This window comes from Triticum aestivum, chromosome 2B, assembly GCF_018294505.1.
Source record: "Triticum aestivum cultivar Chinese Spring chromosome 2B, IWGSC CS RefSeq v2.1, whole genome shotgun sequence".
Taxonomy (NCBI): domain Eukaryota; kingdom Viridiplantae; phylum Streptophyta; class Magnoliopsida; order Poales; family Poaceae; genus Triticum; species Triticum aestivum.
Genome location: NC_057798.1, coordinates 651,238,001 through 651,255,542, shown reverse-complemented (window position 1 = coordinate 651,255,542; position 17,542 = coordinate 651,238,001). Strand labels below are relative to the sequence as shown.

At 45.7% G+C, this 17,542-nt stretch overlaps 1 long non-coding RNA gene across 2 annotated transcripts; it reads left to right on the top strand.

The window, feature by feature from the left end:
* Positions 1-306: 306 nt before the first annotated feature.
* On the top strand, positions 307-1,404 carry LOC123041903 (uncharacterized). 2 transcript variants are annotated; one of them, XR_006418662.1, is made up of 3 exons: positions 307-570; positions 654-760; positions 936-1,404. It is a non-coding gene; the product is annotated as an uncharacterized lncRNA (long non-coding RNA). The 2 variants fall into 2 exon arrangements; XR_006418663.1 differs by having other exon boundaries at positions 312-570; positions 982-1,404.
* Positions 1,405-17,542: the final 16,138 nt, after the last annotated feature.

Sequence of the window (17,542 nt, the reverse complement as noted above, 5' to 3'; positions counted from 1 at the left end):
TCCATTGCATACTGTATATCTAACATTAAATCACATAAATAAATATGGATTAACAAATTTAAGTTTTTATATGGCATCACTAACATGTTTATGCATGCAAATGTTTGAAGTCATGCTGCCGGACATGCAAGAATGACCGTGGGAATTGCAGTAATGATGGAACAACAAAACGTTGTGTTGAAGTAACTCTGCGCCAGACATTTTGTAAAAGTGTGGTATGTAATAAAATTGTCTATGTCTGAAGAAAAATTTATTTTATTTTAGTTTTATTTGCGTTGTTGTAGTTAATTTATTTTCAATTACAGAATATTACATGTGACATGAGAGAAGCCGTAAATAGCATCTCAGGAAATAAAGTTGTCCTATGTACCCCTGAAGGTTTTCACTATAAGGTCAATGTGACTAAAAGGATTGATGTCACGAGTATTCATGGTGCTAGATGGAACGAGTTTCTATTTGATTACAATCTATTGGAGGGAGATAAAGTTCTAGTTATAGTTACAATATATGGTTTGCTTGTTGCTGCCATAAGTAAGGAAAATGTTTTTAAAATCAGGTCACCGACAGCAGGTTCGTAGGTTTGCACACTATACATGTGTTTTTTTATTTCGAATAATAAATTGAGAAACTGATTACTTTTCTTTATGTTTTAGTTGCACAGAGTGTTGAAGATGATGTCAAACGTATTATAGATGATGTTGTGATGACGAGAGGTTGTCGTCTATGGTGGATGAAGATGATAATTTGGTTCAATTAATGCGTAAGAACTTATGGTGCTTTCGCGATTTCTTCATTTGTGCATAGGATAACACAAAGCGACATGGGAAAAATAGTAATGATTTTAGCTCTGATATGAAAATCAAGAAATGATGTATATCTTATATTTGTATGATGTTTCTAACGTTTATTACTAACTGAAAAACACACAATTGCAGAAAATACCACGAGAAGTTGCTGATGAATTAGATGTTTGCAATGAAGGAATGACATTGTTAGTAACGTACAAGACTTTCAATCTTTAAATCGACGGAACATACAAGAAAGCACCACCCAAAGATGGAAGAATTGTGCTAGTGACTGGATGGAAGGCTTTCTGTGAGCAAGCAGGTATTATGAAGAATAAAGCCATCATGATGCAGTTCTCTAAGAGAAATGATGACCTGGTTATAGTAACCACTTTATTATAGATGTCATACTATGTGGATGGTATGAAATAGATAGCATAGTGTTCTATGCAATATTTTTGTAATGCATAATTCATGTGTTCTCCTTGACTTGAAAACTCTAACATTCGTTGCTATGGATATTTGATATGTTTCTATGGCGAACTAAAGTTGGGGCGCCAAGAATAAGTTTTGTGTTGTGAAATAATTTGGCACTTCAAATATATTTTGAGTACTGAATCGTTGTAATCCTGGTTGTTTTTCTGAAAGTATGTACTATCTTGCTGTAAAATATCTGGATGTGTGGTTAATAACAAAAGTTTACTTGAATATGTTTGCTCTTTGTATAAAATGTAACTCATTGGATTTGCCAGAAGCACTAATATTATTCAATTGCATGATATCACGTACACAGTGGAGGATAGAATGCATTGTAAGTTTTGAAATTGATAAGAAAGGAAGAACATGATTGCAACTTAGGAAGTCTGATTGTATAATAATAAGAATTGCTTACAATTGCCTCATATGGCAATATATTAACACATATTAACATGAGGAAGGTTAACTCCATCTCATGATAAAATGTTGTTTCATTGCATCTGCTTCAGACAATATTAAATTTAAAAATAAATGATCTACACACCTTCAGTGTATCTATAATCTTCTGCATTGATCATACCACATTTCCACCATTTATGTAAAAAAGTTTATTTGGACTAACCTATGAATATAGTACCCCGTGTGAGTTTCTGTTTTCCATTTTCAAGAAAAATAGGTATTTCAAACCTTCAAAAAATCCATAAAAATACGAGGATGGATTTTGCACCCAAGAGCATTAGGAGACCTGGACTTGGGCCACGAGGGCCCACAGGGTGCCTAGGCGCCCACAACCAAGGGGTGATAGGAGGGCACCAAGGCATAACAAGAAGCTTCTAGAGCCTACCTATGGCCGCAAACTTGCCTCCAATGAAATCCAACTTCATGTCTATACACTAATCATGGACGTCCTTGCTAATTACGTAATCCAGAAGGTTTCTTTCTCCAATTCCCACACTTTCGTAACTTAAGGCTCTAGGATGTTGGGCTTCCTCAATGTAAACAAAATAACATTCTTACCTTTTTTTCAACAGCTTCTAGAGCATGGACCACCGATCTAGAAAAGGAAATTTATCGATGATATAATTGGACATGTGTTGGATTAAAGCCTTCATCTCTGTAGTCGTCGAGTGATCCAGAAGGTAAACTGGACACTATATTTTTCAAACATTTTGCGATGGAAAGAAATAGGAAATGTGACTGTTGTGTAATGCTCATGTAAGCTACAACGTAATTTAACCAAGACGTTGATTATGAACTGTTGATTATCTCTTATTCTCTTGTTGAGGTGTTCTTATATCTTAGATAGCTTCTGCTATAAATATCATATCATATTGTGTGAAATGCACAAAATAGTTTAGACTGGTTTTGTTTGTTTCTGCTTTAGTGTGTACCATGATATGCCATATCATTTTGCCGTGAGCTTTGTCACTAATCCGGTGTCGGTTTCTTCAGGCTTCTGAAATAAGTGACATTGATTAGTAGATAGAGATGGCTAAGGATTTTGGTAGCAACGATATGCGTCTGTGATCAACCAGTCTATTCATCCATAATATACAACCTCGTTCAGAAATGTATAGAATATGTGCCTCCATAATATATATTCTATTCATCCATAGACGCATATGTGGTAAGGCTAAACTGTTGTCCTCCCACCCTTTTAGATGCCATGTCGTTCAGGTTTTCAGTTTGAGCATTGCACTTTTGACTGGCTTCTATATTTTGATGTTTGTTTTTAGATGTTCACTAACTATTCTTCCCATCTTGATTTTCCTAGAAATACTCAAGTTCTTCAAGGATCCAAAAATTATGCATGCCTTATAGTGAAGATTCTTGATATTACATGAACGAGCTATTGGTAGACCCATATGAAAAAAAAAGAATTTCCAAGAAAAAAGGGGATTGCTCCCGTGCGGCTCCTCCAGCCACACCGCGGCATCCAACTCCGACCACCATCGGTTCCCTCCCCTCCTCCATACTTCCTCACCGCCGCCAAAGGGCGTGGACGGGTGAAGCCTGGTTGGCGCTGGCGGCAGCAGGGCTTTCTTGTCCTCTTGCGCGGGGAGACCCGCGCAGGCCAGTGTCATCGGCTAGGGCATGGCACAGGCCGGGCATCATGGGGTGTGAGTTATCCGGCGCGTGGAGGATGGCACGGTGATGGGCCGCAGGGATTGGAGGCAGATCCTGTTGGCGCCAAGCCCTAGCTTGCTCTTTGCGCTGGTGCCCAGGTCCCTCTCGCTCTCTCTCTCTCTCGCACGAACGAATATAGAAGAAAGAGGAGACACAAGACTCGGTGGTGCGGTGGTGTTTTTCCGGCGCACATATGCCTGCCGCAACGATGGTCTTTTCCTCGAGCAACAACTTGAGCCACACGCACACCCGAGCAGTACAGCTGAGGGCTTTTTATACCCAGGTTAGCACACACACCAGCACACTCACGCACTCACGCAAGACCCGGCCACTAACCCATGCATGCGCTAGTTCGCCAACAACAGACTAACCACCACATTAGTCACTAACCGCATGCGGTGGCTACTCCCTACGTGCACTTACTCCCTGGAAACTCTCCAACAGAAACGAGTGCTGGTGATCCGCCTGACCACGCCCACGGCGCGCCCAATGCGCAGGAGGCGGCCTGCTCAACATCGCCACGGCCACAGACACACACACACATGAACGCATGGCTTATTCCTAACAGATCCAGGGCTGGCGTGCCCGGATCCTCTCTCCGGTGACGGCGGCTCCTCAAGTCGAGTCGGGTTGGATGGGTACATGCAATGTTCCTGGATTTGTTTTGCTTGAAGTAGTCGTTCCTTCTACGTTAGTGGGCGTCTCCGACGAGCACTTCTGCCTCCCGCTCTCCTGGTTCGAGGGACTACCGCCGAGGAGAAAACTTTTGCCCGGATCTGCTGGGAAGTACCGCTTTTCTTTGCACTACTTTCGAACAGTATCAGGAGCAAGAGCTTATGCGTTGTTTTCTTTTCACAGCGCAGATGGTGCGGCGACGTCTACGGACGCTGCTGACCTCCTTGGAGCGCATCATCACGGTGGCGGTCCCATCAAGCTCAGAGGGAAACCTCAGGTTTGGCTTGCCGAACCGGACAGTGGCAGCCTGTGGCATCATCTACCTTATTGGAGGCACTGTTTTGAAACTCATCTTTGCCGGAGAAAGGGCGAAGGCGTAGCCGCGTTGGATCACCGCGTAGACTTGCCAAGAAGGGTCATTTTCTCTTGGGAAAACCCTGAATTTGGGTCTCCCAGTTTGGATGATGGTGGTGTCTGGCAGCACACCCCCTCTTGGGGGCGCATCGTTGTTGGAGCAAGTGTTGGCTGGAGGGGTCCAGAGGTGGAGCGGCGTCGTATCTACTGCGTCAATGCCGTCGGACCTCAAAGGCATGGTGCAATGGAGTCTCAACGGTGGATGCGTCTTGATGGACGAGTGCAGAGGCAGTGGTGATGTTTGGCACCGTGACGGCCTCGACGGCTGACCGGCTTGGCAAGGGTGATGTGGATCTCTTTCTTGAAGATGGGTTAGCAGTATGATGGTGGCGGCGGCTTCTGAAGCGTGTACAGGTGGTGTATGCTTTGGCTCTACTGCACCAGATGTTTGCTTCTGGTACGTCATGCAGACTGATCGGCGGTGACCGGGCATGGGGGCATTCCCCATTTGTTGAGTTTCTAGGTGTGGGTGATGGCTTTGAGTTGTTTGGTTTATGTTTTTGTCAGATCTTTGTTGAATAATTAATAATATGACTGTGTGCATCGCTCGATATAGAAGCCGATGCTTGCTCCCTTTTTCAAAAAAAAGACCCATATGGAAACTATGTTGTACAGGTAAAGTATGGAGTGGTTTGTAATTCGTGAAATGATATCAGTGCCATCTTGTTCCATCGCCAGAAGGAGCCCCCTAGCTCCTCGCCCCAGCTCGAAGGGCGCCGCACCGTCGGGAGATGGAGTGCTCACCACCCTAGAGCGCAAATGGAAGCTAATGCCAAGACAATAGAGGGAGGCCTTCGAGCACATCCACCTTGTAGATCCTAGCTCCTCAACAATGCGCTACCATTGAAGCATTGCTCCTCCACATGGCGAGGAGAAGTTGTCATCCACACAGATTACCCGAGAAACCAGTAAAACGGGAACTTGCTCACAGGAAGGAGCCTCCAAGGAGGAAACGACCCCACAACGCCACCACCACCCGGTCTGGAACATGTCAAACTAAGAGTTTTCACCCAGAGCCCATGGTTGATGCAGGTCACCCACGGTGACACCTCCAAGGAAGGGAACGGCACACAGAAGCGTTGCTATCACCGACACCGACACCGCCGAAAAAAACTTCCGCTCGGGAAAAGACCACACCTACCAGGTCCATTAGCCATGGGCGGCTAAGGCAAGATGCAGACAACGCCCGAAGCAAGCGGCATGGCTGTGAAGAACACACCCACACGACGGATGCCCCCAAATGGACCACCTCGCTGCCAAAGCGGTCGATGCAACATAAGAGCACCCGCATGGCGACACCCGCTGAAATGGTGTCATCCTGCCCACCATCCGGAACTGCCGTTCTGGAGACCAATAGAAACCACCCTCATCCACCACCCACATGACGATGGACCGCAAGCACGCAGCCGACCGCCCTACTACCGCACTTGCGCAAATCGACCACCAACTGCACCCAAAGCTTGCCCTTTGCACCCGCACGAAGACGAACCCTAGATCTGGGAATCGGGCACCCTGAAGAAGCAGCCACGAGGGCCACCCACAAGAGAGGGGAGAATCGATTATAACTCCCCTAGTTCGTCTGCCTACTCATACGCCCCTTTCTTTGTCTGCCTTGCTTTTGAACCCCCTTGTTTGATTTGCTTCTTGATCATAAGCCCCTTTTGCACGTTTAAGCATTAATTCATCACCTAATTCCGAATCAGTTGTTATACAGATAACCAAAAGACTGAAATATTCTCCCTTGGTCTTTTCTTCATGGGACTAGGCCTGCATATACTCTGGTCCGTTTCCACAAGGGGAGGGGATTCGAGTCGGGGCGCACGGAGAGAGAGCTGGATTCGGTTGGAGACGGGCAATGGCGGTGGATGCAGCATGGAGGGAGAAGCCACCATGGCGCTGGAGGCTTCAAGGGGGATCCGGCCTTCCGCCCCGTATGCGCGGAGGTTGTTGAGCTTCACGGGAATGGCGGCGGAGGAGCTTGGTCTGGGGCTGCCGGCGGGAGGAGCTTGGGCTGGGGTTGCCGGTAGAAGAAGCACCAACAGGACGTTTAGGTCCCTCGTGGGAGGCGCGGCCGAGGTGCGGGGATGACTGCACGGAGTTTGTCAAGCTCATGGGAATGGACGCAGTGGACGCAGAGGGGTGAGAATCGTTGTTAGTTGCATAATGGTCTAGCTAAACATGAAGAGGGCGCTATGGTCAAGAAATTTGAGCAACAAGGGGCTCATAAGCAAGGCAGACAAAGAAAGGGGTGTATGAGCAAAGGCAGATGAACTAGGAGGGTTATAATCGATTCTCCCACAAGGGAGGGGCCATTGCCCAAGGATGCCACCAGATCGGACCTGGAGCCCGCAGGATCCGGTGGATCTAGCCCCTAGTGGTGGCCGGGAACCACCTCCACGACCGCCAACCACCCGCAAGGAGCCGCGCCACCAGGACCCGGTGGGAGCAGCCCAGCTCACCTCCGCAGTCGTCGAGGGATGCACCTCCACGCAGCAGGCCACGGCCGCCGCGGCGAGAGGAGACAGCAGGGGCGAGATCCAGCCCAAACATGGTGGGAGAGGGAGGGGCCCGCGAAGGGAGCAGGGGAGAGGAGAGGAGGCGCCCCGGCCCGCCACTGCCACGGGCCGGCCGGAGGCCGCCATCGGTGGAGGCAAGGGGAAGGAGCGCTGGGGAGGATTCCTCGGTCGGCGGCGATGTTCGCCCCGTGAGTCCCAGGAGTGACCAGAGAGGCTTTCCTAGGATACAAGACGATTTTTTTATGTCCGCCTCTTAAGATCTTACTTATCCATATGTACATGACTAATCTTTTTGTGGTTGCTTGGTCATGTAGGGTATGATGATCCACTAATATGCCAATTATTTGGTGCAACGGGTGATTGACGCGGTGAATGAGTGGCAGTTCAACGTGTTCATAGACATGGTGAGGCCCACCTTGGGTCTCCTAGTCAAGTATACCCACCGGAAAACACGTCATCATGCGCGTTGAGAGGCTCGTCAACCCTAGGGAAGGGTTCTAATGCTCCATTGCACCAACACCACCATATTCGTCTAGCTTGTATTAATGTTTTTAGCATAGTTCTCTTTGTGTGCGTCTCTTCTTCCTTCATAATTGAACTATGGTGAGATCAATTGCTTTTGTTTTCCACATTAGGTGAATTTGCATGTTTCTATAAGAGAACTAAATAACAAACCTCCTCTTGTCTAAAGACTTGTCAGGCACTTAGGCTGCTCATTGTGTACGTCCTAAGTTGTGTGTTCGTCATACCATTTCGTTAGAGCTGGTTGGCTTCAACATGCATTCATGTTCTACCCAATTATTCATTTAGGTTTTGGATTCAGTAATATATAAAGTGTTTGATAGTGACGAAGCAATTAGGTTGTGGTGGGCAAAATGAGAATTGCCGCATCGGTTGAGGCATTAGATGCCACCAAAGGCATAGCAATAGGCCCTGGGGCAGATGGCCTTGAACAAGTGTAAGAACATGGTGCACATGTGGATGCTGCGACCGTACTCCACGGTACAACAACACTTCTGACCTTAGATCGCCCAACAAATGCGCCGGCAACATGACATCATGCGTTCTGGGTCTCTCACTTCCAACGTCAATGGGTAGTTGACATGGTAGTTGACGTTAATAAGTTGTTGCTTACACGACTTGGGAGACTACTTTTCAGGCGGTTTCTTACATCATGGTCCCCTTCTGTTTCTACTAATCTCGACTCTACTCTCGCGGGAAAAAAGATGGATAACCCCATATAAGAGTATATATACCTTTTGTGTTGCGGGCATGGTTCATTCCCTATTAAGAACTTTGGCATTCAAAAAGATAATTTAGAGAAGCGCCTGAGTTAGCGATCCAAAAACTTATCCTATCATGGGTGTTTGTTCTTAATTAATTAAGTGTCGAGGAGCCTCCCAATCTTTGTGATCTCCTTTTTTAGATCCCAAATGGAAGAGGTTTGATTTTTGTTGTTCTTACTTATTATGGCAGTCAAATCAGCATACAAAATACCATTTAGCACGTCGGAGATTTTGGTTACTCCTAAAGACCAAGGTGGCCTTAGTGTTCAAGATTTGGAAGTAAAAAAGTACGCAGTGAGTGACCAAATTGGTCAGTATTTTAGTAGACCGGAATGAAATTGTCCTACAAGGTTACAGAGGCAGAACTAACTTCGAGAGCAGGACTTGTTTAAGTAGGATGAGCTTCATACCACTGATTTTTTTTCTATGCACTTAGTGTATTCGGCATTATTGGATACAGTAGTTGGATTTACATCCAAATGATTTTGATATAAATTACCTCTACATAACACGGTATTCCTTCAGTTTCTATGTCGAAAAGTCATCTTTACTAAAGACAATTTGATTAAATGCAAATGGCAGGGGCACACAATGTAGCTTCTCTTATGAGCATGAAATCCAATATTTTTTTATTGTGGTTTGGCATTTAATTAGAGGGTTAATTGGATAAATGACACTCGAATTCTGGCGATTCCCAGAAACACCATGGGAATTTCCATACTTCGAAAAGTACCACTGCAAATTTTGTAAACTATGGAAAGCGCCACTGCAGACTTTGAAAAATGCTACTGAAAATGGCATTTTTCAAAGTTTGAAAATTGTTGTGGCTTTTCTCGGAATCACCGGAATTTGAGTAGCATTTTTCAAATTAACCCTTTATTGGATGGCTCGCAATGTACTTAGCTTTTGATATCACCAATGTGGTTATAATTTAGGTCATTGCTATGATGCTGGTGTGTAAACTGTTAAGTCCACTTATTTTGGTCGTGGTGGCAACATGTTTTTGTCTATTTGGCTATGCAGAAATGGCATTGTCTTCAATTACCAGTTTGTTGTGGTCATCGGTGTTCTTAAAAAAGGTGCGACACAAGGAGGCGATGTAACTTCAGACCAAGAAGTTCGAGCACCTTGTGTTTATGTCCCCGATAAGGATGGCGTACTAGTGATGGGTTTCTTAGTATTTAGAATGGTATTTGTTGACATGTTACGTCCTTATTTGGTTGGATTGCCTTGATTTTTTGTATCCCACTTTTTGGCGAGGCATTGATTGGCAACTTTGTAATAAACATTATAGTAAGTTATGTTATATAACAGGCTCGTCTGCACCCGGTTGAAAAAAAAATCAAAACAAATACTAAAAAATTTAAAAAAAATCCAATTTTTTTGTGTGATAGATAATTATATGCGTGAGGTTCGCTTCAAATTTCAACTTATTTTGACATTTGAGCAGCTCTCAGAAAAAATAACAAATCGGGTCAAAACAGTGTGTGAATAGTAAACTTTTTAACAGACACTGAATTTGTCTTTTTTGCTGAGAGTTTCTCAGACGTCCAAATGAGTTGAAATTTGCAGCACACCTCACGCATAAAATTCTCTACCACACAAAAAAATTGATTTTTTTTAATTTTTGTAGTATTTGTTTTGATTTTTTTCGTCAGGGGGTGCAGATGAGGTCGGGAGCAGAAACGCCGCACTCTTTGCCACAAAAATCCAATTCGGTGCCCAGGCTCATCTGCACCCGGCCAGAAAAAAAATTCAAAACAAATACTAAAAAATTCAAAAAAAATCCAATTTTTTGTGTGATAGATAATTGTATGCGTGACGTTCGCTCCAAATTTCAACTTATTTGGACATCTGAGCAGCTCTCAGCAAAAAAAATCGGGTCAGAACAGTGTGTGAACAGTAAACTTTTTTATAGACCATGAATTTGTCTTTTTTGCTGAGAGTTGCTCAGACGTCCAAATGAGTTGAAAGTTGCAGCGCACTTCACGCATAAAATTGTCTACCACACAAAAAAATTGGAATTTTTTGAATTTTTGTAGTATTTGTTTTGATTTTTTTCGTCGGGGGGTGCAGATGAGCTCGGGAGCAGAAATGCCACACTCCCTTTGCCATCGCTTATCTTAGGCTCTTTGTGCGCATAAATTGCTTATGGAAGCGGACTGGGATCTCACAGTTGAGGTGATTCACCCTTGTGATCCGTGACAAGGGAAGCTCGTGTCTTCAGCAGCTATGCTTACTCTGACTAACGCTTGCCTCTCTGTCCATTCCTACTTTTGCAATGAGATTGTTCATTTTAGGAGAAGGGGTGCATGTGAAATTTAATAAAGTGTGTGCTAGATTTTTTCGTGGAAACGGACGCAAAAAAACGCAAATACCATATGATTAGATGGGCTGATCTTTGTCGCCCTTAAAACTAGGAAGGATTAGGCATTTCCAACTCGAGAAAGATGAACTTTGACCTTATTACAAAATGGATCTGGCAAAATGATAATGGGCTTTGAGTTAGGATCTTTGCAGAAAAGTACTTCCCGAACTGCTCCTTTGTGTGCAATGTGAAGGGGTCATTGATCTGGAACGGGAATCAGAAATGTAAACAAGTTCTTTTAACTTAAAGGGCGAAATTCACAATTGGGAACAGGAAAGATACAAAATTCTGGCTATCGGCTTGGGTTTCGGATAAACCTCTTTACACCTTATATCCTTCCATGTTCTTATCGTGGCCAAGCTGCAGGCCCTCATCTTTTTGGCCACCATGGTTTTTTTAGTTCTCTCTCGCCGGTGGAGTTGTTAGCTTTAGACAACCTACATTCTTTAATTGATCACATTACTCTTAGTTCTGTCAAAGGCTCGATCAGCTGGGAGATAGAGCTCTCGGGCATCTTCTCTATCAAATCCACCCATGCCAAGTTGGTGCGAGGCCCCAAGGTCTGGTATGTCAAAGGCTTGTGGGCAACTTAAGTGCCTCCCAAAGTTCGTATTTTCCTCTGGCAATCGGCTTTGGATCGCCTACCTCAGCTCTAAACCCAAAAAAGGATAAGGTTCGGACCATAGGTGTTGCGCTCTCTGTGACTCTCCGGAGAAATCCAATCATATTACTTTACAATGTGCTCCCGTGAAATCCCTGTGGAGTTGTGTTTTGGGCAATCTTGGAACCCAAATTCAATGTTAGATATCCTTGCGCTTCTCAATAATTCTTGCGGCCAACAACATCGCTTAGCTTGGAGACCATTTAGAGCTTTAGCTTGGCTCTATGGAATACTCGCAACAAACTAGCCATTGAAGGGACCATCCCATCTAACCCTGCTAATTATATCTTCAAATCGTCTCTATTTTCATCCGGGAGGTTGTGACAGGCTGGTTTTTGCCCCTCTTCTTTGCGTGATTTTCAATTGGTTTGAATTTGAAGTTTGGAGTTTTTGAATCTTTTCATATGGACTTAACCACTTGGGTACCCCTTGACTTTAACCCAAGTGCTTCATCTCCCTCTCTAACCATCACTCCATCTCTGGTTCATCTCAAAATATCATTTGGAATATTTTTCTTTAATGAAAAATATTCATTTTCCCCTCCTAAACTCTAGCTAGCTCAATGTGCTCCAAAGCAACCCCAATTTTTCTTGCCCGTAAAATTCTGAGAAAAATCCCAATTATTCTTTGAACCCTAGGGCACCTTTCTGAGCAAAAATATTTCATCACTTTTTGGAATATTTTAGCTATAGAGTATATTTTCTTTTCTGGACAGAAATGGTAGTTTCTACAGCAACTACCATTCTACTTGCTCCATTGTAGCTGGTTTTTCTTGTGCATCGTCACCTTAGTAGATGATTGCTAGCCTCCAAAGCCCAGCCTTCAACTCCTAGTGGTTTGACCACAGTAAGCTCTCAAAGTTATTGTCCAGAAACTTAACTGGAGTGTAAAATCATTTCTACTGCACCTGAAACCAAACCCAAGCGTGGTAACGATCAAAACTACCACGGACAACACGCCAGACATGAAGTTTGGGCTTAGGTCGGCCTGAGATCATAGTTCACGTGGTGACCACGTTCGTCCAGCCGTGCTGGCATGCAAAGACGCGCTCTGAGTGCCGCCGAGCGCTTTGTTGCGCGCGTGCTCGCTGCCCCGCCTGCCTGTGCGTGCCAAACCACGCCACCATCATCGTCAAGACCCCCTTAACTCCGCCCTGGCACCTGCCGACACCGGAGTTCGCCGCAGCGGGCACGGGCACGGTGCGGCCAACGCCACAGTGCACGGCGCACTGTGCTCGTAGTCTTCCTCTCGCCCCTGTGCTCATCCCCGTTCGCCAATAGTACCCGTGTGAGCTACGTCTTCTTCTCCATCTCTCACTGACGTCGTTCATTGCCGGGCGCCGCGGCCAGGTGTCCAACGGCGGAGCCCGAAACCCCCCTCACTGCTCGGCTATAAATAGGGCCACCCCAGCCTTCTCGAGCACCCCCCTCCACTCCCACACACTCCACAAGCGCGTAGAAAGCCGTAGCCCGGCCGGGCAGGCCGCGGGACACCGTCCCCGAACTCGAGCTCGCGGCGATCCCCTCGGGTCGTTTCCACAGCTGTAGCCCCTCCCAGGCCAGGGCCACCCTTCTAGGGCCTCCGCCACTCTCCGGTGGTGTCGTTCCGCCCGGTTGGAGCCCTTGGAGTCGCCTCTGGTTGCCGTCGTCTTCGTCTCTGACGACCGCTGCTCTCTGCCTCCGCTGGACAGGCTGATTCCGGCGCCGTCCGACCACCCCTAGCCATTATACGGGTACGGGCAGGTGCGCCTCCGTCTCCTCTCTCGATCCCTCCCTCTCGTTTTGGCCAAGGAGCCCTCACCGCCGGCGTGCGCTCCGGTGAAGCCTTGCCGCTCTCTGTTTCCCTCTCCCCCTCCACCTCACCTGACTAGCGAGGCCCGCTAGTCAGCCACTCTATACGCGCGCGAAGCGGTATGAGTGGTGGCGCCCCGGGGATTTACGCCTTCGACGTCACCCCCCTCAGTTTGTTTATTTAAATTCAAATTTTAATTAAATCCAGAGAACTTCAAATGGCCAAAATATTTTAACCATAAGTCCAAATGAATCGATTCTTTTTGCATTGTGTTCTTTGTGCAAAAATCTAGCAGCTCACCAAAGATGGGATTTTTCCCTGCTGTCTAGATTTTCTGGTGAATTTCAGAAGGTTTCTTGATGATTTATTTTTGTGTTTTTAAATATTTTCAGAAGGTCAGGCTTGTCTTGAGGATGACTAGGAGGCTTGTGAACCTCATCTGCACTAAGGCAAGCCACAACAACATTTTCATGGTGCCATTACAATATTTGTGATTTTCTACTTGAACAAATGATTATCCATGCATTTAAATTATTATTATGTTAATTATATTCTGTTAGATGCTTGTTAAAGTGAATATGCTTGATTTACAGAAAGTTAGAAGTGAACTTAGTTGGTAAACTAACAAGGATTTAGTTTTTGGGTGATGAAAGGATAATATGGTTAAGGATATAAATAATTAGTGGAGTTATTTTCTTGCATGAGTAAAAATGATAAATTTGCTAGAAAAGATTCTGTTTGAAGTGAGGTTTGATCTTAAACAGAGAAGTGTCATGAGTTGTTAATGCTCAATGTGGATATAGTTGACTCAGTCACTTCCGTTGATATGTGATGCATATGTTAGTGCTACATGTCATGGCATTATGACGTCGGTTATTTTCACTTTAAGTTGAACCTGATAATAACTCAACTTGAATACATTGTTGACCGGGTCATGGTGCCGCTGAATCGAGTTTTTCCCAATGCAACCACATTTGCCGGTATGGGATGGCCTTTATTCGTTCTGTTGTCATGCCTCTGGTCGGTGCCTCCAACTAGGGAAGGTTCTGGGCATGTGGTACCCTGGCCCGGTAAGCAAACATAACCTCGTGTGCCCATTGTTGAGTTTATGGTACCGGGTCCCCGTGTGGGATCGTTTATGTTTGGCTACGATGGTGGTCGTTGTGTCTTTGGTAGACACCGGGCCACCCAGGACTAGCCCGATGGGGAGTGAGTCAGAGTGGCCGGGAGAGTGTGATGGCAATGGAGGGGTTTCGTCGGAATGCCGTTGGTCCACCTGAATGGGAGTGCGAGGCCATGGGTTCCGTGGTGTGGGTCCAGTGTGCTACCTCTGCCGAGTGTATTAATATATCCATAGCCGAGTCCATGGTTAAGGACATGTTCGAAAGTAGGTCACACCATGGGTCAACATTTAATAAATCTTGCACACTAAGTATGAATTTTGCATTGTTGGTGGCGGGAAGGCCGTCGTGTTGATTTGGACCAGATGTTGGTCGTGGTTGTGTTCGCCGTAAGGATCACTGTTCGAGACCAAATATTGGTCGTGGTTGTTATTGCCGGAAGGATCACTATTTGAGACCAAATATTGGTCGTGGTTGTGATCGCCGGAAGGATCACTATTTGAGACCAAATATTGGTTGTGGTTGTGATCGCCGGAAGGATCACTGCTTGAGACCAAATATTGTTCGTGGTTGTGATCGCTGGTAGGATCACGAGATGTCTCTAGGATGGCACGTTTGTGATCCAAGAGCGATCACGTTTGGTAAGCCAGTCTGAGGGACTTTTATCACAAGAGCATGGTCACAGAATGTTGGATATATTGTTGCATTATTATGAATTGGTTAATTGTCATGATATTGTTTGTCATTATGTTTATGCTTGTTGTGAGCTTGCAAGTACATTCAATGTACTAACCTGGCGTGTCATGCCAGATTTCAGGAAAGTCCCATTGGAAAGGAGTACTGTCCGAGGCTAGATCGTGTCCACATTGGTGTCCCTGTGCTATGCAGTTCTTCTACGACGTTGTTCCGTTGCCGCGTAGTTGTCGTGGTCGAGGCCCCTTTATGTTCACTAAATAATGTACATATTGTTCAGCTGCACCGTGTGTGCCGCTTGGCCTCGCCAATTGTTGTAATGTAAACTCTGTTCCGCTAGCATCAATAAATCGGTTGTTTTCTGTACCAAGATCTTGTGTGTTACCAGAAGACAAGGTCTCTGGGCTGGCAATGCATGGTAAACCAGTTGCTCTGAGCCGGGGTGCCACAACGTTTGGTATCAGAGCCGCGCTGACTGTAGGCCACGCTAGACTACAATGTGTTAATCAGACGCTAGATACGAGTTCTAGTTGAGTGTCGGTAGCATTTGTAGCTGGTTGTTGCATTGCCTGCACTTGTTTTATTTTTATGCTAACCTGCTAATGGTTGTGAGTGTAGATGGCATCGGTGCTGTATCCGTGCCAGTTGCAGCTGATGCCGTACACGTCGCCGCATCTCCTTCGTAATGTGTGGTGTCGGCTGTACCCCCTCGGTGACGACCCAGCCTATCGTGTGTACCGGGAGCGTCTAGCTGACTCAGTGTATGAGTATCATGTCGTGGTTACTCTGTGCACCAGTCCCGATTCCAGCACTTACACTTGTACCTCTCGGAGCGGTTACGCTTCTACCGCTTCTCAGTTGTCTAGTTTGCTGCATTTGAGGTCCTTCTTGAGCTTCGCTACAACGAGGTCCGGATGCAGAACCACCCAGGTTTCTACTTTCATCCTTCTCTGCACGATAATGGTCGTGTCCGTTTCCCTGTCATTGATCCGGAGTCTGATAGTGTTGCTAGCCACCTTTCTTGTTATATCACTGCTAGCTATCTTATGATCCACGAGCTGGCTCGAGAGCTGACTCATGCCCGTACTGCTTTAGTCTCTACTAGATCAGTCACTGCTCTAGCATCTGTGGGATTTACTCCCTATATTCCAGCCAGTTCTAGTTCCCCTGTTTCACCGGTTACTCCTCTGAGTAGCTCGGGCACCATGACCGTGAGTCCGCTTATTGCTCCTGCTGAGTGGGTTTCACTTCTCGCCACTCCTATAGCCCCGATGCTTCACCCTACACCTGCCCCGGATGGAGATTCCTCGAGGCAGTGTCGTCGTGTCACCTTTAACTTGGAGGTCTCAGTTAACCATGTCAGTTTAGGATCCGAGTCTGCTTCAGGAGAGGACCCCGCATCACCAGCAGAGCACTAGAGCTTCTGAGAATTCGCAATCGTCAGGATGGTGTACGGATGTAGTCATACGAGTCATGATGTTTCGTTTCATGTATGAGTAGTTGAACTTGGCATGTTGTTATCTTTCATGTATGAGTCTATGTATAATTATGTTGGAACTCTATTTTATTCGCCGCATTTTCTTCGTCATTTTAGTTTTTCTCGGGCTTTTGTTGCTGGCTTTCCCCCAATTTATTTTGAATGCTTCTCATCTCGGTTGCGTTGCCTTGGGAAAAACCACAATAGGATGACGCAGGGAGGCAGCAGTAGCAACGTTCGCGAGGGTTCTCCTGTTCGTCGTTCCGCCGACAGGCAGGATACTCACCCGAGCTGTACGTTCCACCACTGCCTCCACCGCCAAATCCGCCCTCCACCGAGCAAATTCTGCGTATGTTTGAGGAAAGATGGAATAATGATCTGATTGAAATATTAAGAAGTGTTCAAGCTGTGGTTGGACAGAATGGAAATCAGCCCAGTCATCACTCCAAGCTGTCAGATTTTCAAAGGACCAAGCCTCCCAGTTTCAGTCAGGCTATTGACCCCTTGGATGCAGATGATTGGTTGCGAACTATGGAGAAGAAGCTTGAGATTTCTCGTACTGAAGAAGGAGATAAGGTTCCATTTGCAACTCATTATCTTGAAGGCGCTGCTGCTATATGGTGGGAAAATGAAAAGGCCATGTGGTCTGCTAATGAAGAAGTCACCTGGTCAAAATTCAAGGAACGATTCCGGAAATATCATATCCCTACAAGAATTATGAAGACTAAGCAGCGTGAATTTCTCGCGCTCCTCCAAGGAAGTCAGTCTGTGGGTGAATATTTGCAAAAATTCAATCATCTATCACGTTACTCCCTATAAGACGTGGCCACTGAAGAAAGAAAGATTGACAGATTTCTTGGTGGATTAAACCCGCAACTCCAGTGTACTCTCAGTATGCTCGATTTCCCAGACTTCCAAACCCTGGTGAACAAGGCTTTCATTGCTGAAAAGGAGCACAAGCTTGTATCAGATAATAGGTATGCTAACAACAATCACAAGCGCAAGTTTGAGCCAAGGAAGGAGGCACAACCAGTGCAGAAGGCTCGTACTTGGCAACAGACTCAAGTGGAATACAAGCACAATTGGCAACAGAATGTTAACAAGACCACCACTCAAGTCAAGAACGTCATAACCAACCCAGTGCAAGAGGA